Consider the following 26,184-nt stretch of genomic DNA (forward strand, 5'->3'; position numbering starts at 1 on the left):
GCAGTAGTCCTTCAGAGCGATGACATTGTATTCAGAGGCAACATTCTTCTCTCAGAGAAAAACCCTTTTAACATTAAGATCCACATTTAAGAGCCTCCCCAACATTTTGGATTGTTCATCAGCTTCTGTTTGGCCAGCCATCATGGTAGATGGCTTTACGGCCCTTGGGTTCTCTTTATAGCCCTCTGGGTTCAATTTGACCAATCAGCAGGGGATAAAAATACCAAGGATCCTACAGAGAGGATTGTGCCACTCTGGCAGTCTGGCTTTACTCAACATGTTACAGTACTGATGAGCCCCAGCATGCTATCTGAAGTGACTGCCAGTGACAGCCAATGTGCCCCTAGCAACAGTGGAGGCTCCCTGGTTGCCTCTGCTTTGCTTCCTTTGACTGCTGGCTATGTGGGTCTTGTGGCACCAGTCTCACCATGCCCTGGCCCTGTGGCTTCAGTTCTTTCTGCCTCAGGCTCTGCCTCCCTCTGGACCCCTCCACCCCCAGCTCTCAGCATGCTGCTCCAAATTATGCCGTTCCAGCTCTGACGATTTTCTACCCCATGCCTGGTGTCTTTGTGAACGTCTTTGTCAGTGCTGACAGTACCAATTGGGAATCCAGAGGATGCTGTTCCCCTACAAAATACTTCCACTTCCTAGTGTCTGAGAGCAAGCTGTCGAGCCACCAGCGCAGCCTACAGTTTTAGCTGCAGTTCTGGATGGTAGTTCCCAGAACAGAACAAATACCGGTACCAAGCAGGAGAATTTTGGGAATGGCATCACCCAGAAATGTTGAGGCATGTTGACACTTTTGAAGATGGTGCTGCTTGGGTCAACCAAGAAGACAAAGATGACCTTCATTACTGAGGCTCTTGCTCTAGAAATCCTTTTGAAATTGCCCTTGCCCCTCCAGTCATCATTGCTGCAAGTCCTGCTTCGGTTGCTCCTCTCATTACTCACTGTTTTCTTCCAGTCTCTGTCACTGATCCTGTTACTAAGGCAATTGTTGCTTCTGTCCCTTCCCTACTGACCTGTCACTCCTGTCTCTGCCAACTGATTCAGCTTCTTTGACCTCAATTCCAGGCAACCCATCTTGTCCAGTTCAAAGTATGTTGTTCCTCATAGCTTCTGCTTTCATCCTCAGGCAATGTCTAGACCCCTAAGCTCATGCTGTGGTGAGCTGGTTCCCTTGTAATCCATGCAATGAACTTTGACCTGGCTTCCATTACAGCCCTCAACACTTCTGTCATTTTTGACTTCGGCCCAGTCTCTGGTTTCTGTAATCCTCATAGGTCAGGTTCCTAAGATCCTGTCTGGTTCTTCCACGGCACTACCTGCTAATAATCATCCACACTTGATCCTCATCTGTGGCCCATTCAAAGGTATTATTTGGACAGGATTAGTTTTACATGGGGAAGTGGTGTAATGTAATTATTACCAGTGTTCCTCAGTGAGGAATTATGTTCTGTCTGAATTTACCATGTCAGCCATTTTTTGGACTGTGTGCTCCAACCATAGAAATAATCATATGTAAATTATCTTGTCAGTAATTATTCCATTATATCCTCTGGAAAAGTATGGAGCTACTCAAAGAAGCATTTACTTGTGTTCCCTGAGGCTTAAATCAAGCCAAAATGTATCTGTTATGTATACCGATATTTCTTAGCCTGTGCAATTCGAATCATTTATAAGCATTCCAGACATCCTGTGGGAAAAGAACTCCACCTCCCTTTGTAAAACTAATCCTATCAGAATAGAACAAGACAATTATTTTATTTAAGTGATTACCCTAGTCCTGACTTTTCTGTATTTCTGTGCTTCTGTCCTTCATGCTCATTACTTGTTTTGTGGATTCACCTATAATTATCCTTACTGTTAGTAGATACGGTTAGTAGATTTTCTGCCTTTGCTGCTTCGTGCTTCATGGAAAAGCCCAAACGAATTGTACTTGCAGTCAGGCAGACATGCATTGAGAGCCTTTTTGAAGCATTTTTAGCCTCTCATCTGACAGTCAAAGATGTTCCCATAATAATCCATGCATACATCAGCTCTGACTCATACATGTGCCATGTCCCAGTTAACCCATCTTTTATGCTTCATCTATTTTTATCTCTGTGCATTGCAGAATGGTATGGAATAAGTTTGTAATTTGTCCTATACATATTCATATAAAAATGCAATCATACTTAGGCTAACCTATACCTCAGACAATTCTCCATAGATTCCAAAAATCTGTGATATATTCACTCTCCGATGAGCCGCTGCGGTTTAGGATAAAAAAAAAAAAAATGTTATGTCCTATATACCATCTCACTATGTAGACTAAGCAAATGATGCTGTGGTCATCCAATTCCACTCATACATCCAGGTCAAATTGATGCATGTGAATCAGAGATTAGTAATTAATAAAGAAGGCCAGGAGAGGTGGAAGGTGAATGAGAGAGAAGTGAATGCATTAAAGTGAGTGATGATGTTTGGAAATGTTTAAAGCTCATGTTTATGACTCACAATCAGGCACTTGCACTTCTGCTAGTGTGGCAAGAGAAATCACAAGACCATACATTGAGATAAACCGAATGGGCATGATTTCACAATATCACCAATGACGTTGTTGGACATTTAAAAAATTATGTTTCAAGCCTTTCGTTTACTTACACTACTTTCAAAAGTTTTGACTTACTTGCTATATTAACCATTTTTGTTAGCTAGACATGAATCCAATCATAATTTTTAAGGCCAAATCTGCTTCAAGAGGCCCACTACTTAGTTGCACATGGCTGGAATGCTGATGAGGCGATAGTTTTACTGATGTCAGACTTTCAAGAAATGATTCACTGAAGTGGTGGGGAGATATCCATAGTGAAATAAATGAAACAAAAGCAAAAAGGAAACCAAATGACAAGAGTTAAACATAGAGCTAAATATAGAGGAGAATAAACTTAAACCAAAAACCAAAAAAGGGACAATTACAAAAAAAGCAGTATTTATCACAAAAAAAAAACATGTATGAAAGCAAAGATTAAACAAGAAACACCCTGTACTGATAGTGAGAGATCAGGGATATCGACTAAACACAGGTGAGACAGATAACAAGGAGGCAGCACAAGGGAGGAGACAGAAACCATAAAAGAAACAAGAGCACATGCCTGGAGAGAGATGACAGACATCCTTAGGGTAGGAATAGAAAAGGGCAGAGACAGACTAGGGAAAACATAAGACAGGTATTTTATACATTAATCAGTAACCAAATCAGGTATATATTATTGAAAACAGTGACTTTTGTACAGTGATTCCAAATTTTTGAATGTACATACATCAATTTAACATAAAAAAGCAATCAACATAAAATGGACAACCTGGCTGAGTCACAGAGGATTTAAGTGTTGCCTATAATTTGAGGAATGGCCATTGAAACCGATTTATATATGATGGACTGAGGTGTCTTGGGGGAGCGTTCGCATATCATCATTCATTTAGATGCCCTGCAGAGAGCGTGTGTGTGTGTGTGTGTGTGTGTGTGTGTGTCTGTGAGTAAGTGAGAGAGAGAGACTTCCTGGTTGTAATGAGTGGATGACCTCTGTAGGATCATTTCCGTCTCTGCTTTAATTAGGTTCTAAATGTCAGGATACAAGTGTATGTTGTGTACGAGCCACCGTGTGGAAGTGTGAGTGTGTCTGTTTGGTGTTGCTCAGTGTAACAAAGCCACTGCTTGACCCAGACAACAGTTAAAAGTTAGAATGTGGATGAAAGGCAAGCTCTTGAGAGAAGGCAGCCTCAGACCACACTCATACACGATAGCCTCCCCTCTCACGTTCGCTTTAGCTCCTCCAGACTGAATAATCTCACACAATCAACATTCCTGTGTCCTAGCAACTCCTAATTAAAGTGCCTTGTGTGTAAAGAGCGTGTGTGTTTAAGCAGTAAATGAAACATTAAATTAAATGGCTTAAATAGCAAAAAAAGCTTAGAAATTAAACGCCAATGATTAGGTCACCATGGTGGGTTGCCTTGCATTTTACTGTGCATATCCACACAGGCCCACTCAATTTAAATATGTTGCAAGAGCTTAAGCCAAATGGACTCTAATGTCTATGCATTCAATCTGTTTTTAAAAGGTTAACATCCACTCTAAACATTTAGTTACATTTTCAAACCAACAAAAAGTGTATGCTTTTAAGTAGGACTGTTGTGAATAATAATTGAACCTGAATTAATCAATAAAAAAAATCAATGATTAAAGAATATGTTCAAAGAATTAGAAGTGATTACCTGATGATTAGCACAATAATACACTATCAGAAGAAAAGAAAAAAAAAGAAAAAATGCAATGTGCGGAAGAACATTTTGTTGAAAGAGTATTCAAAGAGAACTCAGTCAAAACATGGTATGTCAGTGAATTATCTACTATTGTCATCATATCTCCATCAGTATAATGTAGATTTTTGTATTTGAGACACAAACATTGAGTCAGGCTTTCTTTTTGAGTATGTGTGTTATGTGTTATGTGTTACTCACCGGCCACTTTATTAGGTAGATCTAATATATTAGGTGCTAGTAAAAGGTTGGACCCCCTTTTGCCTTCAGAATTGCCTTAGACCCTAGAGATGGTTGTGCGTGAAAGTAGATCAGCAGTTTCTGAAATACTCAGACCAGCCCGTCTGGCACCAACAACCACGCCACGTTCAAAGTCAGTCTGCATTTCAGCAAGTTGTCTTGACCACCTCTACATGCTTAAATGCATTGAGTTGTGGCCATGTGATTGGCTATTTGTGAAACAAGCAGCTTAACAGATGTACCTAATAAAGTGGCCGGTGAGTGTGTAAGCGTGTGTAATATAACAATATATATATATATATGTACAGTACTGTGCGAAGGTTTTAGGCATCTAAGGATATTTTTAAACAATTTACCTCAGCAGAGAATTTATCACAATACACATTATAATAGTCATATTCATAATTCAAATAAACATAAAAACAACACACCACAAAGACTTGTTAATATCATCTATTACATCATGAGCACAGTTTAATGATGCATTGATTGATCAATCCATGATTTTTAACAACATATAATGCTGGGCTTCCTCGAGGAGATATATATATATATATATATATATATATATATATATATATATATATATATATATATGTGTGTGTGTGTGTGTGTGTGTGTGTGTGTGTGTGTGTGTGTGTGTGTGTGTGTGTGTATTTATTACATTATTAAATTATTATTTATTGTCATTGTCAAATACATAATGTGATATCCATCATCTTGTAATATTATGAGCCTGATCATATACCAGGAAAGTTATATGTGATTTGCTCACAATGTTAATTGACAGTATCATGATTAAGCAAAAATAGTTTTTATCAAACGCACTACCTCTACTTCTGCTTGGCATGAGCAACATAGAATGTTATTTCTCATGTTGACTGGTCATTGTTATCAGTTGAAATGCTAGTTAAATATTCCATGCTATAGACAGATTTCTCAATTGATCTTGAAGCCATCACCCAGTCACAAGTCAGAGGGCAAGCACTCTTTATGATTTGTATTTGATAAGTTGCTGATTTGGCTGTTTCTCCATTTAGTCAACAGATATCTGTAGATCTTATTTGCTGCTGTGCTCATCAGTGCTATCGCTGTATGTGTGAATGGGCGATGTATACGAGCTGTAGTGATCTCTCTCTCCCCACGGTGTGAAACAGGACAGCTGAGTTTACTTAAAACCCACAAGAAGCTGAAACTGGCCCAGAATGTGTCCAAACATAAGAGCCTGAAACAGGGTTTAAAAACACACAACATATTTATTAAAATAATCTCTATCACTGTGAATCACTAGTAGATGCAGAATTGTCTGTGTTGATTTACAGAGATATCTTTTCTGATAGGACATGCATGTTTGTCCTCCTTCACGTTTAGAATGATCAGGTTGCTTTTAGATGTCTATCAGCAGTGGCACCAAATATGTTGTATTATTCTTCACCTTCTCTCATTGTATGTGCCTGTGTGTCCTTGGGTCGCCAGTAATTCAAAATTTGGATCAATATACATTCATAAGGAGATTGATTTTAATTTCCAAGCCTTTTCCATGGACATTTAGAAAGTAGTCCAATCAAAAACAAACACAGTAACTATGTAACATCCACTTTGAAATTGGCTGGATTCTTCAAACAAACTATGAATTTGGCAACCCTGCATGATGAGAAAGTACCCAGGAGTGAAACATGCATGGAAAACAGCACAGTTTTTCTAGTTGCTGTAAATCCCTGCACATTAAGTGCAGTTTCACTGTAGCAGCTGTTTTCAGACTGTTCTGTTTGGTTTCACTACCATGGCTTATCTCCAGCTTTGTGCTGGGACTAGGGGTCATTGCCCTTCTACTTTAGTTTTGGCTGAACAACCCAACGTTCTCCCATAGTTGGTGCCCAAAGCTGGTCCCCAAAGCTATAGTTATTCTTGGTTTCTTCCTGCTCTGTTCAGTCTCTTTTTATTGTTTGGCCTTTAAAAAAAATCGACTAGCCACTAAAATAATCAGCGGATCACTTGATTACTAATATATGACACTGATAAAAAGTGTTAGGTAATCATCAGCTAGTACCAGCTCAGTGAAATACTGACATTCATTTCTATGTTCAATTACACTACAAAGAGTATGAATACATAACTTATTAGCTCCAGAGGCAGAGCCGTGGCTGCCTGTGAGGAGCGGTTCAGTCTAACGCTGCCCCATTGATCATCTCAAATGAAGGGAAATGTATTGCTGACCCTGAGGACCACTGCAATTCCATGCACACAGCAGCAAAAGCTTCAATAAGAAGATATGCAATTACTTCGAAGGTTCAAGTGAAAGCGAAGGAAAAACGGCACACTTTCCAACACAGCCAACAGTGCAAGCTTTTCTCATTCAGTGCTTATCTGACTGGACAAACTCATTGGAATTTAAAAAATGGCACATGACAAAGAGTTCCTTGAACTAAATTGGAAAGCAATTTTACAACAGGAGGGTCGTAATTACACATCTTGAAAGCAGTAACTCCAGGTGCATTATGTCTAATTGCAGAATTCAGGTTATAATATCAAGTGGAAAGCTCCTCAGGCAAATTCAGTGCCTTCTTATTATGATTGTAACAAATTATCACATCAGCTCAAGATTCAGGCCACTGTCAGCTAATGTAAGGTCATTTGCTACTTTAATTACTCTTGGAAGCTGTAATGCCGGGGAGCGAGGACGCATATGCTGAGATAAGCATCCTTTATTATGGACAAATCCAGAGTCATGGTCAAAACGGTCCAGGTTCAAATAGCCAACACGGAGAGAATGGGGGTCAGACATGTCAAAGGAACACAGAAATCCAAGTACTTCACACCAAACAAATATCAAACATGATCAAACAACAAACCGTACAAAGACCAGCAAAAACAAAGGGCTTATAAAACACAGGGATAACGAAGGACAGGCGACAATCAGGGGCGGAGTCACAAAACAAGGGGCCAGACTAGGAAACCAAAACAAAGAGCACGTGGACTAGACCCAAACAAACGCAAGTGGACCGGACTTTGAGGGGCCAATCATGACAGAAGCACACAGGTACAACCATGTACACATACACAAACGAACTTAGAATACACAATGGAGAGGAGAACTAAAAACATTAAAATGAGTTTTCTCTGTTATCTTTTACTTCAGGATTTCAGCTGCTACTACACTGTAAAACTTACAGGAATTTACAAGAAAACTTACAGGAAAATGACAGTAATAGACATTATAATATTTCTCATTTTCAGAATAATACTGTAATTACGCAGTACAGTATTTTACTGTAGATTCTAAATTAGTCTAAAATGCTGGCAGCAGAGTTCTTAAAAACATCACAGGGAATCGTACATTTCTGAATTTCAACTGTAGTTGAAGCTCTATAATCACACTATTAAAGGGCCTAAATCATGAACAACTTGGATACCTCCTCTCCTTGGATCACCACCTTATCGTGGTGGAGGGGTTTGCGTGCTTGAATGATCTTAGAAGCTATGTTGTCTGGAGCACCCCTCCTGGTAGGGTCTCCCATGGCAAACTGGTCCTAGGTGACAGGTCAGACAAAGTGTGATCCATAATAACCCCTATGAAGACACAAAAACAGGACTTGTGTACCCTGCCCGGAACAGGGTTACCGGGGCCCCACCCTGGAGCCAGGCCTGGGGGAGGGGCTCGCCAGCGAGCGTCTGGTGGCCGGGCATTTACTCATGGTGCCCGGCCGGGCCCAGCCCGAAGGAGTTACATGAGTCCCCCCTCCCATCGACCCACCACCAATGGGAGGGGCAGTAGTAGGGGTTCGGTGCGTTGTGGATCGGGCAGTGTCCGAAGGCGTGGGCCTTGGCGTTCTGATCCTCGGTTGCTGAAACTGGCTTTTGGAACTTGGAACGTTACCTCACTGGCGGGGAAGGAGCCTGAGTTGGTGCGCGAGGTTGAGAGATACCGGCTAGATATAGTCGGGCTCACCTCAACACACAGCTTGGGCTCTGGGTCCAATCTCCTTGAGAGGGGCTGGACTTTATTCTTTTCTGGAGATGCCCATGGTGAGAGGCGGCGGGCAGGTGTGGGCTTTCTCATAGCCCCTCAACTCGGTGCCTGTATGTTGGGGTTTTCTCCGGTGGACGAGAGGGTAGCTTCCCTACGCCTTCGGGTTGGGGAACGGGTCCTGACTGTTGTCTGTGCTTATGCACCGAACAGCAGTTCAGAGTCCCCAGCCTTCTTAGAGTCCTTGGGAAGGGTGCTTGAAAGTGCTCCTCCTGGAGACTCTATTGTCCTATTGGGGGACTTCAACGCTCACGTGGGCAATGACAGTGAGACCTGGAGGGGTGTGATTGGGAGGAATGGCCTCTCTGATCTGAACCCGAGTGGTGTTCAGTTTTTGGACTTCTGCGCAAACCACAGTTTGTCCATCACGAACACCATGTTTGAACACAAGGATGTCCATAAGTGCATATGGCACCAGGACACCCTAGGCCGCAGTTCAATGATTGACTTTGTAGTCGTGTCATCGGACTTGCGGCCATGTGTTTTGGACACTCGGGTAAAGAGAGGAGCTGAGCTGTCAACTGATCACCACCTGGTGGTGAGTTGGATCAGGTGGTGGGGGAAGATGCCGGTCAGACCAGGCAAGCCCAAATGTATAGTGAGGGTTTGCTGGGAACGTCTAGCAGAAGAACCTGTCAGATTGATCTTCAACTCACACCTCCGTCAGAACTTTGACCAGATATCGGGGGAGGTGGGGGGCATTGACTCAGAATGGGCCATGTTCCGTTCCTCCATTGCTGAAGCGGCTGACTGTAGCTGTGGCCGTAAGGTAGTTGGTGCCTGTCGGGGCGGTAATCCTCGAACCCGGTGGTGGACACCCCAGGTGAGAGATGCCGTCAAGCTGAAGAAGGAGTCCTACCGGGCATGGTTGGCCTGTAGGACACCAGAGGCAGCTGGCAGGTATCGACAGGCCAAGCGATCTGCGGCTTCAGTTGTCGCCAAGGCAAAAACCCGTGTATGGGAGGAGTTTGGTGAGGCCTTGGAAAGTGACTTTAAGTCGGCTCCGAAAAGATTCTGGCAAACCGTCAGGCGACTCAGAAGGGGAAAGCAGTGTGCCACTAGCACTGTATATAGTGGAGATGGTGTGCTGCTGACTTCGACTGTAGACGCCATTGGGCAGTGGAAGGAATATTTTGAGGACCTTCTCAATCCCACCGACATGTTCTCCAGTGAGGAGGCTGAGTCTGGGGACATGGGAATAGGATTGTCCATTACTGAGGCCGAAGTCGCTAAGGTAGTTAAGAAGCTCCTTGGTGGCAAGGCTCCAGGGGTGGATGAGATCCGCCCTGAGTTCCTCAAGGCTCTGGATGTTGTGGGGCTGTCTTGGCTGACACGCCTTTTCAACATTGCGTGGACATCGGGGGCGGTGCCACTGGATTGGCAGACTGGGGTGGTGGTGCCTCTTTTTAAAAAAGGGGACCGGAGGGTGTGTTCCAACTACAGGGGAATCACACTCATCAGCCTCCCTGGTAAGGTCTATGCAGGGGTACTGGAGAAGAGAGTCCGGCTTATAGTCGAACCTCGGATCCAGGAGGAACAGTGCGGGTTCCGCCCTGGTCGTGGAACACTGGACCAACACTTCACCCTCTCCAGGATTCTGGAGGGTTCATGGGAGTTTGCCCAACCAGTCCACATGTGCTTTGTGGATCTGGAGAAGGCATTCGACTGTGTTCCCCGGGGTATTCTGTGGGAGGTGCTTCGGGAGTACGGGGTACATGGCTCTTTGCTACGAGCCATTCAGGCCCTGTACAAACAAAGCTGGAGTTTGGTTCGCATAGCCGGCAGTAAGTCAGATTCGTTCCCAGTGAGAGTTGGACTCCGTCAGGGCTGCCCTTTGTCACCAATTCTATTCATAATTTTTATGGATAGAATTTCTAGGCGCAGTCAAGGGATGGAGGGTGTCCGGTTTGGTGACCTCAGGGTCACATTGCTGCTGTTTGCAGATGATGTGGTCCTATTGGGGACATCAGGCCGCGAACTTCAGGTTTCGCTGGATCGGTTTGCAGCCGAGTGTGAAGCGGCTGGGATGAGAATCAGTACCTCTAAATCCGAGACCATGGTTCTCAGGCGGAAAAGGGTGGAGAGCCCTCTCTGGGTCGGGGATAGGCTCTTGCCTCAAGTGGAGGAGTTCAAGTATCTTGGGGTCTTGTTCACGAGTGATGGTACAAGGGAGCGGGAGATTGACAGGCGGATTGGTGCTGGGTCAGCAGTGATGCGGGCTCTTTACTGGTCTGTTGTGGTAAAGAAAGAGCTGAGCCATAAGGCAAGGCTCTCGATTTACCGGTCGATCTACGTTCCCACCCTCACCTATGGTCATGAGCTTTGGGTAATGACCGAAAGAATAAGATCGCGAATACAAGCGGCAGAAATGAGTTTCCTCCGCAGGGTGTCTGGACTCTCCCTTAGAGATAGGGTGAGAAGTTCAGTCACCCGGGAGGGACTCGGAGTAGAGCTGCTGCTTCTTCACGTCGAGAGGAGCCAGCTGAGGTGGTTCGGGCATCTGGTTAGGATGCCTCCTGGACGCCTCCCTCGGGAGGTGTCACAGGCGAGTCCACCTGGGAGGAGACCCCGGGGAAGACCCAGGACACGCTGGCGCGACTATATCGCCCAGCTGGCCTGGGAGCGCCTCGGAATCCCCCTTGGAGAGCTGGTGGAAGTGGCTGGGGAAAGGGAGGTCTGGGCTTCATTGCTTAGGATGCTGCCCCCGCGACCCGAACCCCGGAGAAGCGGAAGATGATGGATGGATGGATGGATGGATGGATGGATGGATGGATGGATGGATGGATGGATGGATGGAACTTGGATACCTTGCTTTGGATATAAAGGGTTTGATGCACTATGTAGACAATGTTAAAGTTTCAGAAATGTACCATTCACTGCACCATACAGTCCATAGATGGAAGCAAAGCTGCAAAAACAGCTCGTTTTGAATTGAGAGTAAAGATCATGGCCACAGATAGACCCATGAACACTCAAAGAACCCTTTCTAATATTTTGTAATTGTGTGCTATGCTAGTCTATAGCCAAAATTTTAACCCCTTAAATGGCAAGGGCTTTGTCCAAAGCTTTATTACACACTTCTGTAGCCTAAGCTTAACTCAACCGGTTTGTATGGAAGTCCATGTATGTACTGAATAATAAGCTTTAGTATGTAATAAGCCTGGGATTTTAAGGGGTTAAATACAACGTTATAGGATAAACCAGTTAAACAAAACACAAAACAACATAATAGTTGGAATAATTGCACATAAAATACATTCAGACATATATTTGGCATAAGAGGAACATGCAGAAGAAGTAATGACAGCTTAGTAACAAAACCTGCAAGAAATCCTGAGTAGCTCCAGCCCCGTGTGTAGGATTTCTGCTGGAAATGTGCAGCAGTTTTTCACAGGCTGAGTTTCATTACACCAGACCAATTATCATTAAGCTGCTAATTGTATGTTCTCACCTCAAATGAATGCATTAAACAGGCAGGAACTGCTCCAATATTTTTCTAGCAAGGACACTGCTGGCAGCCAATTTTAGGTAACTACCTTAACTTGTATTAGCAAATCATGTGGCAGGATTCGAGTGCTTTCAAATAAAACTCTTTGCTATGAGGTTACTTTTTGTGGCATGGCTGCACAGTGTCATTATTGTATATGTGACTTCTCCACACTGCAGCATTCTGCACCATTCACTGCACCAAAACTGTTTGCAATAAAAATAAATGCAAGCTCGGCATCAAACTAATACTCACAGACTGGACACTTCATTCTCTTCAGTTGCTGTGCCTCAGGGGTCAGTTCCCACTCACCACCCTGAGTTTCATTCCACTTTGTCTCAGTCATACATCAGCGAGCATGTAGCAGATATCTGTGGAGTGACATTAACAAAGAGTGCCTGAAAAGGTTTGGTGGCAATTCCATGCAAATGTCAACCTTACCATGAAAAATAAAGGCAGAGGAAGGAAAACACTTAAATGTCCATGTAAACTTCACTGTTTTTAATTGCTTCACTCAAATTTTCTACCAATTATACTAAACAGGAAATGAACATAGGTACTGGGCACTGTGTAGATGGGGAGCTGGCGTGTGTGAGGATAAGGGCAATTTTGGGATTACGAGGTATTGTTATTGAATTCTTACTGGGATGTGCGCCAGACCAGGGCCAGAATAATTTTGCAATCTGAAAGTCTGGTGCGGATCTGTTCCAAAAAACCTCCTACATCTTTTGGTCAGTTGGGGTAGGATGTGGGCCAGAATAATTTTACCATCTGTAATCTGGAGTGATCTGTTTCAGATGTTGCCAACATCTTGTGGTCTGCTTCTGGCCCAGATTAGGCCCAGCTGTGTGGTTTACCTTTGGTTGAATTGTGGCCTAATCTGGTATGGATGTGGCCCACATCTAACAACCAGGAACGGTCCGCCCAAGTGCTGTCAATTCATATGGCAAGTTAGCCAGATGAAAATGGGGGACATAGGCCAGATATGGGCCAGAATAATTTTGCTGTGGGTTCTCAATTCCTATTTTAATTCAGAACCAGAATTGGCCAATTTTCACTTTTAACATGCAATTTATGACATAAATGACATCTTTCGTTTAATTTGTTGCCGAGTGCTACTTTGACCTTATATTCATGATTACACGGAAGCCAATCATGGAATAAAATAGCAGTGTAAAATGTAGAAACCTTCACTTTATAAGTAGCCTTTGTTCAGTTAACAACCTATAATAATGTTAATTTCTGCTAGCACCTCTGTTTTGGCAACGTTTTATTAGTGCCAGGCTACATTCACTTTTTCTCATGGTTTAAAACTGCTTATGGCTGCTCCATTTTAAACAGTGACATTTGAAACTTGTAAGACATGTATATAACATATTCTTTTCTTTCTAGAGAACTTTGTACTTTGCTCTGACTTGTTCACTAAGGCAGGTCTGTCAGCGCACTGGTGGCTGAACTCTGGAACAAGCTCCCACAGAGCCTTCGTAGCATCTCTTCTACCTAAGCCCATTTATTTTCTTCTCTGTTGACTGGCAGTCTTTTTTGTTGCTTCATCCTAATACACAGGTTCCTATGTGCAGTACCTGAACATTCTATATTTTACAGAGAGTTTATAGTTGCTTCGCTGAACGCTTCATCTAAGTATTTATGCAGGGATCGACTGGCAGGCATGAGGATGGGATCAATTCCCAATTCTATGTGTGTGGGCAGCTGAGAGGGTGAGAGAAATGCTTGGTCATTTTTAATGTAGTGCTATATAAAATGAATGGACAATGCCCAGGACAAAAAGCATGTGCTTGACAAATATTGGAGTGTATATATCTAGACACGTTAGTGGCCCACTGTATTCTCAATGTGTGGCCACTGGCCAATCACAAAAATGCTCCCCGAGCCCCCCAAACAAGGCGTAATGATAATGACAAGGAAAGTTAAACTGTGAAGGCAAGCTAGAGAAAGATAAAAACCTCGAGAGGGGAAGGGGAAGGTGTTTGATAAAAACCAGAAAGTTACTTAAACAAGGGGAAAATTAGGTTACGCAATTTGTTTGGAGGCAAGAACCACAGGACCAAAATGTGAAGGGGTCGGTTAGCCATTTCATTCAGTCTACTCGTACACTATGGCCACTATGGAGCCAAGCTACAAACTCTTTCACTGTATTAATCCTCATGCGATTAAAGAGATAAACCGTGTTTGTTGTTGTTTGGAAATATGCATCTACTCACTGTAACTATGATAGTAAGCTTAGTCTTAGCACCCTTAGCGGGATTTCCAAGGTCATGTTAGGGGGTGGAGGTGACTGTGGTTATAGAGTGCTGGTCTAGACAAAAGTGAGGGGCAGAATTTAGTTCCCACTCCAGCTCTGCATGCATGTGTTTGGCCTACACATTAGCCTAGATGTTTTATATCAGCGCACTTTCCCACTGAAATGAAACCTTACTGCAGCCTTTAACTTCAGCAGCTAAAGGCATTTTCAAGTAAAGAAATGGAGACTGCTCAATCTTCAGTGGCTGTTCACTGTCAGTGTTCGTGTTTTCCGTGTTCAGTAGCTGTTTCCATTAACTCTCTTAGCAAAGTGCAAGCAACAACATGAAAATGTGTAAAATAATTTTCCAGTTGTTGCTGGCCATTAACTTGTTTCTATCAAGCTCATTTTTAGCTATAATAATGCTTTGTGTAATGACATCACCTCCTGTTGCATAATTTTAGTTTATAGGAAAAGGTAGGATTGCACATCCTTTACAAGAGACATCTTTTAAAGAGAACACACTTCCATACATTGTAATACACGCTTAATCTTTATTTGTAAAATGGAACATATTATTAAAAATGTTCCGACACATTTTAGGTTCGTTTTTCAGATATGTTATATCAATCAGTGTGTAAACAGAAATTGTGCACTAAAATGCACCAAAAAACATTATGTTTGTTCCCTATAGAGGATGTTAACCTATTTTCACTTGGAAAATCAACAAAAATGTTGATTACTGAATATTTTCCATCAGTTCATCAGTACACAGCATGTCCTGTTTCTCTCTCTTCATTTAGAAAGACTGTAGTTTTTTTCTGGACACTCCTCTGCTGAAAAGTCCCGGCATTCCTTATAAAACTCTTCCGTCTCCTCTTCAGTCCAGCCAAACCTCTCCACTGCACTGCTTGTTGGTCTTTGTTGTAAGATGCACTAGAAACCTGTTACATGACAATAATTAATAAATCTATCAACAGCCCCCCCCCCCCCCCCCCCCCAAAAAAAAAGGCATGTGCAACATTTCATGTATAAGTTACTAATTGTCCTACAAATTGAACAAGTTTTGTCGACAGCTTACATCAGGGATAGGGAACTGAGGGCTGCTGCGTCCAGCACAGTTGGTGATTTTCTGGCCTGAGCACATCAATTAAACCTGGTAATTATCTGATTAATTGAATCAGGTGCACTTGTGTGGGCAGATGACTCACCAAACTGTGCAGGAATCTAGTCCATGCACTTCCCCACCCTAATCCTCCATCAAAAACCTTTATGAAGAGCATTTTTCATTAAAATCCTTTGGATGGAGATACAGCTATTGTGGAGATTTGATGAGTAGGAGGTGTTCAGGAGTCATGTGAACAGAGTGAGGAGTCATGAGGGAGAGAGAGAAGATGACCAAAGTAGTGAGAGAATGAGGAAGGGAGCTGCAGGAGAGACAAATGAAAGAAAGAAAAAGATGGATGGCTTGGGCAGATCATCCAAAAAACATCCTTTGTCCCCTGGGCCGCGAGACACTTTCTACTGCGTCATAAAACAGAACAGAGCAGTGTGGCAGCACGGCAGCTGGAACCCAGCCATGCCTGAAAACCCATACACTCACTCACTCACACGGCTGAAAACTGAGCTTCTGCTTTCTAAAGATCCTCACACACACACAATACTACACACACACACGCACTGCATCATTCACAGGGCCTTTCTTCTTAAACGGGGTTATGACACACTCACTGAGCTAACACACTGTCCACGGCCTCTAAAACAAGGGCAACGTTGTTGCCTGCTGAGACCACCCATACCACCCAGTCACACAGACTCACTGTTTCAAGATCACTGTTTTGTCCTGGTCTCTCCACACTGCTGTATGTGTAGACCAATGAGTGCATTCTCAGAGGAGACAGCAGCCCCTGATAATTTGACACTAATATCTCATCATAAAGGGTCTCATTTAGCACAGTCGCTAACATGGCAGCCTCAACAATCACTGAGTCTCAGAGCTAACATGTAAATAACTGCTCTGCTCTCCAGGACTCTGTCTGTCATTCTGTCTAAGTGTCTGTCTGTGTGGCTTTGTCTCTGGAAGAGCACAAGGTCAGCAAAAACCTGAAATAACCCTCTACCTCTGTCTCTCTCTCTTCCTCATTCTCCCTCCCTATCTCACTCTCCCTCTCTCTCTCTCTCTCTCACTCCCTCTCTTCCTCACTCTAAATCCCTCACTCTCCATCTCTGTCTGTCTCTCACTCTCTATCTTTCCCTCATCATCTTCTTTGTCTCGCTCTTCCTTACTCTTTCTCTCTTTATCCCTGATTACACTCTTTTACTCTTCCTTCTTTCTTGTGTATCCCTTTCTTTCCTCTTTCTCTTTCTCTGTTTGTCTCTACCTCTCTCTCCATTGCTCCTTCTCTCTGTCCTTCATTATCACTCTTTTTTCTCCCCTATCTTCCTTGGTCTCTTTCTTTTTCTCTCCCTCCATTGTTCTGTTTGTCTTCCTCCCCGTTGATTTCTTTCTCTCCTGCCAATGTTCATTCTGTCCCTCTTTATCACTCTTTTCTGCCATTACTCTCCTTTCCTTCTCTCTCATTCTCTTCTTTCTACATATTCTTCTCTCCATTCTCTCCTCCCTGTTTTTCTCTCTCTCTACCTCTTTCTCTTTCTCTCCTCCTGCAGATACACTCTGTTGATCACCCCCCCCTCCCCACGCTCCTGCTCAGGAGAATTCCGATTATTCCAGGCCGAGTCCACACAGCGCAGCTTCAGGAGGGGCTGGAGCACATCAGCAGAAAGCTGGATTTGTAGGTGAGAATGGACAGATCAGATGGATGGATGGGTAATTGAACTGAAAGTGTAAGTGGAAAAGGCCGATATTGAGCAGGAATGTTTTTCGGAAATGAATAAATTTGCATCTTATCTGGGAGTTTAAAGGGCTCTGTAAGATGAAGTACATTAGCAGAAGGTTATTACAGTCAGTGTGAGTTTGTTTCCCTCTGTACGCTCTGGAGAGGCTGTGTATGTGTATTACACTCACGTCTCTTTCCTCTAACTAATATCCTGTTCTGAACGCTATTCCCTGTGGTACGCTGTGCTCGACTGCTTCAGAATCAATCAGCTTAAACTTCTTCTATATTCACAAAAAGAGAGTGAGAGAGAAAAAGAGAGGGAGAGAGACTGACTCTGATATTCATAAATGCCTCCATTCTCTCATGGGCCCGCTTACTATCACTGCATGCATTCCATTTCCTCTGCTTTCCTAGAGAGTCAGCGTTATGCAAATTCCCATGTTTTGGTTTCGTTTATCCATGACAAAAGTGTGCAAGTGAGCACATACAGCTCCTTTAATGTTCTGCCCCCTACTGCTGCATAGACAATGGCCTGAGAGAGCGTCTTTTCATCAGAGTTTTACTGAAGGGTAGGGGTGTGGGCTCTTGAAGCACACACACACACACACACACACACACACACACACACACACACACACACACACACATCTGTATGCACTGTACACACACATGCACTGCCATTCAAAACTTTGGATTCACTGCTTTTAGTAATATATATATATATAATATACATACAGCTATATCTATCTATCTATGTATGCTGGATATATATATATATATATATATATATATATATATATATATATAGATAGATAGATAGATAGATAGATAGATAGATAGATAGATAGATAGATAGATAGATTTCAGCTATTCTGATAATAGACAAGCAACAATGCAACACTTCTGATTTTGCTTCCATTTTGCAGACATTTACTATGGAGCCTTGCTGGGCCCTGCTGGTGACATCCTGTATAAATAAAAACAATGCGTGGCCACGCTTTATTAACATGTGGGAACAAGATCCTAATGCCATGATTTAGTGAGGCATAGGAATGAGATAATTAAGTCATGCCCACAACATAATAAGGTGTGTAAAATCTCTTCAGTAAAAAGTGGTGCTGTTTCTCAGAATGACTGGTAATTTACACCCAAGACTTGAAGATGTACAGTAAGGAAAGCAGATGCTGTAGCCAAACCATTTGACCAATTTTGATTTTGTTTTCAGATACGTCCTCAATGTAGCTTAAAGAGCTAAATGTAAATGTTCAAATTCCAGTATGTTAAGTCACCCTGATTAGTCCCACAATGGGGAACTTTCACCTCCGCATTTTAAATCCTCCATGCAGTGAAACAGTGTTTTGTAGCTTTTGCATTATGTCAACTTCACTATCTGAGCTTAATTAAAACTTCTACTAGCTCACATTTGTAGGTCTGCTCAGGACAACAATCCGGTTTAAGTTGAGCTTACTCAAAAAGTCAGCATGCTGCCTATGGGAAGTCTTCTTTCTTGCCTTAGTTTGGTGTCAGACTCCTGGTAGCGGAGAGATGTCGCCTCACATGGATTCGAACTCATGAACTTCTAATAACCAAGCAGTTGGATAGTTGTGCTGCTTTGGAGCCACAAAGAGGAAAATTGGAAAAGTAACTTAACATTTTGAAAGAGAGGGATGTATACAGAAACAGAGAGTGAGAGAAACAAGGCAAGGCAAGTAGACAGAGAGAGAAACAGAAAGGGAGAGAAACGGAGAAAGGCATAGACAGACAGAAAGAGATGCTGTCTGTGGAGAGTGTGAGCTGTCATCAGCTGATTAATTTGAGGCATCACTTTGTACCCGAGCGTATGGTGTTTGCGTTTGTAAAAGAGAAAGAAGCGAGAGCATGTGTGTGTGAGTGTTTGTGTGCGTGTGTGTGTGTGGGTGTGTGTACGTGTCCTCAGAAGGCAGATAAGGAAGGCCTGATGGATGGATGGATGGATGGAAGGATGATAAGCTTCATTTCTCTCTGCAGTAGGGCAGATATAGAAGGCGCACATTTGTCACCCGAACGTCCCTCCATTATTTTTTTTTCTAATCATGGACCTGGTGGGTGTCACTGGCCTCCCACTCAATTTCCTGTCACTCTATAAGCATGCCAGTGTCTCCCTCAGGCAGACCATGGATACACAGTGACGCGCTGCCGTTTACACACATCTATAATTCATGTCTACAGTAAATTCAAAACAAGCCTACAGAGATCAGAGCACACTCACATACAGACACACAGACAGGCTTGTTTTTATACAATGTCAGGACGTGGGAAAGTACACATGTCCCATATGTATCATAAATATGTAATTATTTTTATGTAATGACAATAATAAAGTGTTTCAAAAATAATTATATGCATTGCCACTGTGATGACAAAGCCTTGTAACTGTGATTGGAAGTTATTGGAATATAACATTGTCAGTTTTACAAAACCTGAAACATTGAGTTTTTAAATAAATAAATAGATAAATACATTACAATACAATACATGTCATAATTAGTGTGATAATACATAATAGATTAAACAAATTCTGGACGTTCTTTTGTCCTGGAAATATACAAAAAGAAACACACCGACACAAATGCGCATTTTGTGTACCAACTGATGCTTCCACTGGACCATACAAACAATTAAAATTTCTAATTTAGTTAGAATCCTTTGGCGATGTGAGAGCTTTGTTGGTCACGTATATACTGTATGACAGATGGCATCCCTGCAAAGCCAAAGATGGTCAAAATAAAAGAAGAAAGAGTAAATTAAGCTTGTGCTATTCTCATGAAAGCATCCAATCATCCACCAGCAGATGCTGAGCTAAAGGTCATCCTCTCCTCCCTACAGCGCAGAAAACTCAACTCCATGTTTAATAAAACATGAGAGTGGTAACGCAGATGTCCGGAAGATATTTTCTGTTTTGATATAAGAAAACAGATGCAGGTTACGGTGCTCAACAACAGAAGACAAGGCCAAAACCCCTGTTGACTGTTAGTGTAACTCCGCACAGCTCATATGCTTCATACACACAATCACAAATTATTGTAATGATGGACTGTGTATGTATGTGTTTTAGTCATGCTGCTGTGCTTGGAATGAAAGTGAAGGGTTTCCCTAAACATGTTTGCTTTAGTTTTGCTCTGGATCTGTGAAGCTACTGTAGCTAACAACTAACCACTATTTACCATTTAGACTTACTTAAGTGTTACTAACACTCTTGAGCTAGTGCTATATATAAACATGGTTAAAACAGCTAAGTATTTAGGTTAGCACAAGCAAGACTTTAAGTAAGGATCTCCAGTAAGTGACATAACATTAGCTACATTAGTGTTGTAGCTCCAGTGCAAAGATCCAGTTCTGTTTCTTCAAACATGCTCGTCACACCTTAAAGGGTTCAACTTGTTGGGTGAGTTGAGTGGCACTATATTGAAAATATAGAAAAATGCTGACACTGTTTCCTTGCACTAAGAATTAGTTACATTTTTTATCACCTATTCCTTACCACACTTTTGTCTTACATAAACTAAGCCTAAGTAGTTGTGCCTGACTGACTGATCAGTAGTATCAGTAGTAACTTACATTTAGTGCATTTTACCTGGCATTCCTTAAGCATTGTAAAAGTCACTGTACCACTAAATTCCTAAATGGCATTAGTCACTTACAGTCACCACAATGGTTACAGAAGTTACTCCATACCATATCTGTGCCTGCATAACCCAATATCTCATACAGATTCAAAGCTCAACTTCTGCCAGAAAATAAAAGCTTAAAAAAAGCAAACCACCGTGGAGTTGTTTAAACCGCTGTGGATACCACGCTGTCCTTCACCATTCAGTAATGAAGACATTTCCATCATAAATGAGGTGGAGACAAGTTCATAGTGGGAATGATTAAGTGAGATGTTTACTTATAATTGGGTGAGCATGCAGTGTCTTTTATTTGTCTGAATTTCACCTCATCCACATCTTGCCTCTGCTCCCAGCTGAGGCTGCTGTTTCTGCTGCTGAGTAAAAGACTTAACTGTGCATACGATTACTGATATCTACCACAAGAAAATATTTATTAGCATCAGTTCTGCTTTTATCTAGCTCTATGGTGTCTATGACAGCACGCCACTAATAGTGTGACGCTGAGATCAGCGAGATTTATTAAGGGCAAATCCAAAATCAGGGTCGAGACAGTCCAGGGTCAATCAGCCAACACAGCTCGGGGACCAGACATAACATAAACCAGAATCAAACAAACAACACCAGTACAACCAACACAGCATATAACACCAACAACACAGACAGAGATTCAAACAAAGACCAGTAACCAGACCGGGGAAAACACAGGGCTTAAATACATAAGGGTAACCAGGGACAGGTGGAGACAATCAGGGGTGGAGTCATGAAATGAGGGGGCAGGACTAGAAAACCAAAACAAACGCACATGGACAGGACTGGGAGGGGCCAATCGTGACAAATAGTTATGATATGAAGTATATCACTGTTGTCGGAACAAAATCTCACATCACAAAACTGACAACTTTACAGGAGAAGGAAAATTTACTTTTAATGTAAGTCAAGATTTTACTCCAAGTCATTTCTGGCAATTTTTTTGGTCCATTCATCATGAAATTTACACACAATGTGAAGGTCAACAGGCATTTTATAGCACAAATTATGTCACAAACATGAAAACGATCTTAGATGTTGTACTCAGAACTACATAAAGTTCACAAATGTTTAAACTACATTTAAATAATGTGAACACTGCATTAGTTACAGAAATGCTTATATGTTTCTAAAAGCCCCTGCTTCACTTCTTGCCTCATCTCATCTCTCTATGGTAACTCACTCTTCCCTTTCGTGCCATTCACAGCTCTTCCGATTGCTCTGTGAATAAGATAACTGTGGAAAAAAATATATTATAGGTCATCAAATCAGGTAGATTTAAAGCCATTTTAATTAATGCTAGTTACCACAACTACAGACAACACTAATATAACATAACTAACATTAGTCTCAGATTCAGATTCAGATTCCTTTATGATGAAGATGAAGTGATTTGTACTGTGTACATGATCTCTTGTGCTGTAAGCATCATTTTATACAGTCAGAATCTTGGCTAAACACATTTAAAGACATTTCATTACATGTAGCAACTCTCTAGTTTAAACCTCCCCTCCCCCACCATCCCCCCTGGAAATTACAACAATGGTGTGAATGACTGTCATGAGTTGTAACCATGGAAACGGCTTCTGTGCATCGCTGTATACTATATCCCTAATGATCAATGCTAGAATTACTTCAAAAACGTCAGTTGCTCACAGCTTTGTGTTCCATATTTGCATATATCCATTTTCTTCTCTTTCCAGATAAATACAGCTATATGACACAAAAAGACTATAAGAGTGGGGAGTAAGTTACACCTATGCAGTGTGATCTACAATGCCTACGTTGAAACGTCTCCATCAGACAGAGTGATTTTCTAGCTTTTAACACCTTTTTTTTCCACAAAACTTTCTTTAATCACGTCTTTAACATCAATGAGATATTTTTACGTTTGCAATTGAGTTGACAACCATTTTAAACTGTGAATTGCTCGAAAGAAAGAATGGAATAAGTCCACATTGTTCTGCATATTCATTCATCAGGATTTATTCTGGAGGCCTTCCTGCCAGCTGTGACACACATTCCCCTGGTATACTTACATGGTAGCCTTACATGAGCATAAAGCTATAACCAGCAGCAGGAGGCCCATGAGATGTGTATGAGTGTAGGGCAGGAGAGAGAGGAGAGAATAAAAGTCATTCCTCAGGGGAAAGACGACAGCGGGGCAGAGAGAGATAGGGGCTACGAGAGGAGTAATAAAAGTTTACTATCACATCATGCTGAAGGATAATTCAGTTCACTCAAATGTTAGCAGTTAGCTATTAGCCTTCCAGCTACTGAAAGCAGTAAAGGACAGCTCAGGGTTACTCCAGCACAGTGGCACACTTCTTATATAATACAGCACTACAGCATGGAGGTGGAGGTATATGGCACATATAGCAGATTTTGTTTATGAATGGCCATACAGTACAAGCAGGAAACATTATAAACAGAAAACTATGCAAAAACCTCTACAGCTACTCCATCAGTACGTATTTATTTTCCTGCACTTTTGTTTCTTTAGCTCTTCCATCATCTTCCCATCTTGTGACCTCCCAACAAAAGCTTTTCTCAAAGCTTTCAATGAGATTGTGGTCCCCCTTCAAACAGACACTAACATTTACACAAGCAACTGCCCAAACACACTTTACCTGCCCTGTAGATTTCTTTCTTATGTGCATGTAAAATGGCTAAAGGAGATATTTCTGAGATATCTACTGAAAGGTTTGCATCCTCTTCACCCTGGTACTACTATGTGCTTATCAGTAAAGTTGCTACATTCAGGAGCAGGAAAAGATTTAAAAAATGCATTCAAAAAGAAATTATTTGTAAATTTTACTATCCACATATGCTCACGAATGTACAGTACTGCATGGTCAAGGTCAAAACAACACCCTTTTGTGCATTTTATTTCCAGTCCAAATGGATACTCAAAGAATCGTATTCATAAAATGAGAAATGTTTCAAAAGAATTTTTACATTTTTTTATATTTTACAACAGAAAAAATGTACAATGTAAAAAGTTTCAACATTTTTTTCATTTCTTCAGGCACATACTAACATCCACAGGGTAGTTGCTTGTGTGAATATTAGTGTCTGTGTAAAGGGGGGGAATTTTTTAAAAGTTTTAAAAATGTTTAGATTTTAGTAAAATATTTTCATGTTTTCTTCAGTGATGTAATGCCCCAGTACTGTTTTCAGGGAAGTATCTTAGAATAGAAGTCAAAGGGCAGTGGGTTGAATCAACATGCCAGCTTTTCTTTCCCAATTACAAAGTAAAAGCATTGAAAACAGTGTCTATAAGCAACTGTATACTATAGATGGTGGCAGATAGAGATTAGCCTGAAAATGGAAAGCTGGAATATTCCATCAAGCAAATAGCTATGGAAAAGTTCTTAGGGGAATCAAAAGTTGCTTTTTCTATGGCATTGCTCCAAATAGCCTTTTTGTGTGTAAGTGTTGTTTGTGAGGGAAAAAGACTCTGTGTGTGTGTGTGTGTGTGTGTGTGTGTGTGTGTGTGTGTGTGTGTGTGTGTGTGTGTGTGTGTGTGTGTGTGTGCGTGTGTGTGCGTGTGTGGACATAAGAGCTTCACCTTTCGGTGCACCTTGCCATACACATCTGAGAGTTATGAACGTGTTTTAGTGTAGCAGCTCTATCACAGAGCGCCACTCACCTGGGTTAATCCCTTACACATACACACACCCACTTGCTAATCTCTTTTATACACACCTTGCTCATTGCAGTGATAATTATGCATTCACTGCAGCTGCTTGTGAGATGTAGCTAATCGCATTAGCAAATCCCATGGCAAAAGAATGCAGAGGGGAAATGTAGCAAGTTTACTGATGAGCATGAAGGAGCGTTGGGGGAGGGGGATGCACACCTCTATTGCACCTCCACCTGTTTTCCCACACTTTTTCTCTGTCTCATTGTTCTCTGTATGTAATTGTCCTTCACTGTGCCAGAGCAGTGCTGATCTTTCTGATCCACCAGGGATGATCATTAAAAGCAGAATTTTGTTCATCTTTCAAGGTATATTCTCCAAGGGTTACTGTTAAAATTTGGAGACAGAGATTCCTGAGATGGTAAGCTTGATCCCTGGTGATGCCACAGCATCATCAGAGCATAAATGTACATGCATCAGTGCATCCATGAGCAAAAATGAGGCACCAAGTGGCATGCTGTAAGCCCAATATTGAGCCAATAAGAAAAATGTCATTTTCCCAATTATTGGAATTTGGGAGAAGATGAGAGAAATTTCCTCTTCCTTCTTCACATTCAACACCCTATAAATTCTCCACTCTCCTATGAAAAAACCCTTGCATCCCACCATCACCCCATCTCCTACCACTCCTCATGACTGCTCTGTATTACTGAGTGACAAAGGAGGTCTAGCTTCCTTGAGCACAACATAAGCTGTGCAGAACTCCTGCCCAAGCTTATCAGAGTTCCTCTACTCTGTCTTAAGCTCAGTTTGGGTGAAACATTGGGTAAAAACTTTGTAAAAAATGTAGAATCTTAATAAAATATTTTTGTTAGTGTATATATAACAATTTATAAGACATTAGAAGGCCTTTTTAAACATCAGCATGTCAAGGTCTTTTGAAACGACAAAAGGTTAATAAATGACACACCGTAATTTTCTATTTATAGTCATATATTCTTGTCAAGTTATCTACCTCAATATTTGATCACCACTTTTCAAATAATGAATGAAACAAGCAAATGAAGAAACCTGTGACCTTGCAGTGGACTGTCATCACATTTAAATCATTTCCCATATGTATCTACGAGAACATTAAGCCTCATTCACCAACTGTTCTTAGGAGAGAATTTCTTCTTAAAACCCACTTACACAGTTTTCACCAAGATTCTGACATTCACCAGTGTTTTCTTATTTGGGATTTGTTCTTAGGTAAGAACAGAGTGTACAAGCACTCAAGAGCAGAATGGCGTGAACAATTCTGCAGCTTGAGAACACGTCATGATTCTGACATAGACTATTTCTTAAGACTTTTCTCAAGAACAAATTTATGAAAATAACTCAGGAAGATATTGATGAATGAGGCCCAATGCTTTTATACTGAACATAGTGATTCTAATTATAAACTCCTGATATAAATACTTCACAATGGAAATCTTGTTTCTCACTCAATAGAAATCAATAGGCCTACAGGTTGGATACAAAGTTACATAAGGTAACCAGACTAATGCTTTTTAGATAGTGTGAATGAGCACACTTTGCAAGTTTGTCAGCTCGTGTCTGTACTCAGAGATGTATGTGGTAATATTGGGCAATTTTACTCTGTAGCTGAGGCTACAAAAATACAGTAACTAAGCCATTCTTCATTATAATTGCCTTCATGAGCAGCTGTCAGTTAGCATGTATAGTC

The 26,184-nt window shown here is 41.7% G+C and overlaps 1 protein-coding gene across 2 annotated transcripts in view; it reads left to right on the plus strand.

The window, feature by feature from the left end:
* chrm2a (cholinergic receptor, muscarinic 2a) overlaps positions 1 to 26,184 on the plus strand; it is a 150,101-nt gene that overhangs the window by 60,704 nt on the left and 63,213 nt on the right. Inside the window, exon 2 of one of the 2 annotated variants that reach the window (XM_037542959.1) lies at positions 16,969 to 17,145. The gene's annotated coding sequence lies outside the window, so the exon portion shown is untranslated. The remainder of the gene's footprint in view (positions 1 to 16,968; positions 17,146 to 26,184) is intronic. The other variant, XM_017697032.2, reaches the window with a different exon arrangement.

Source organism: Pygocentrus nattereri, chromosome 11 (assembly GCF_015220715.1).
Source record: "Pygocentrus nattereri isolate fPygNat1 chromosome 11, fPygNat1.pri, whole genome shotgun sequence".
NCBI classification, from domain to species: Eukaryota; Metazoa; Chordata; class Actinopteri; order Characiformes; family Serrasalmidae; genus Pygocentrus; species Pygocentrus nattereri.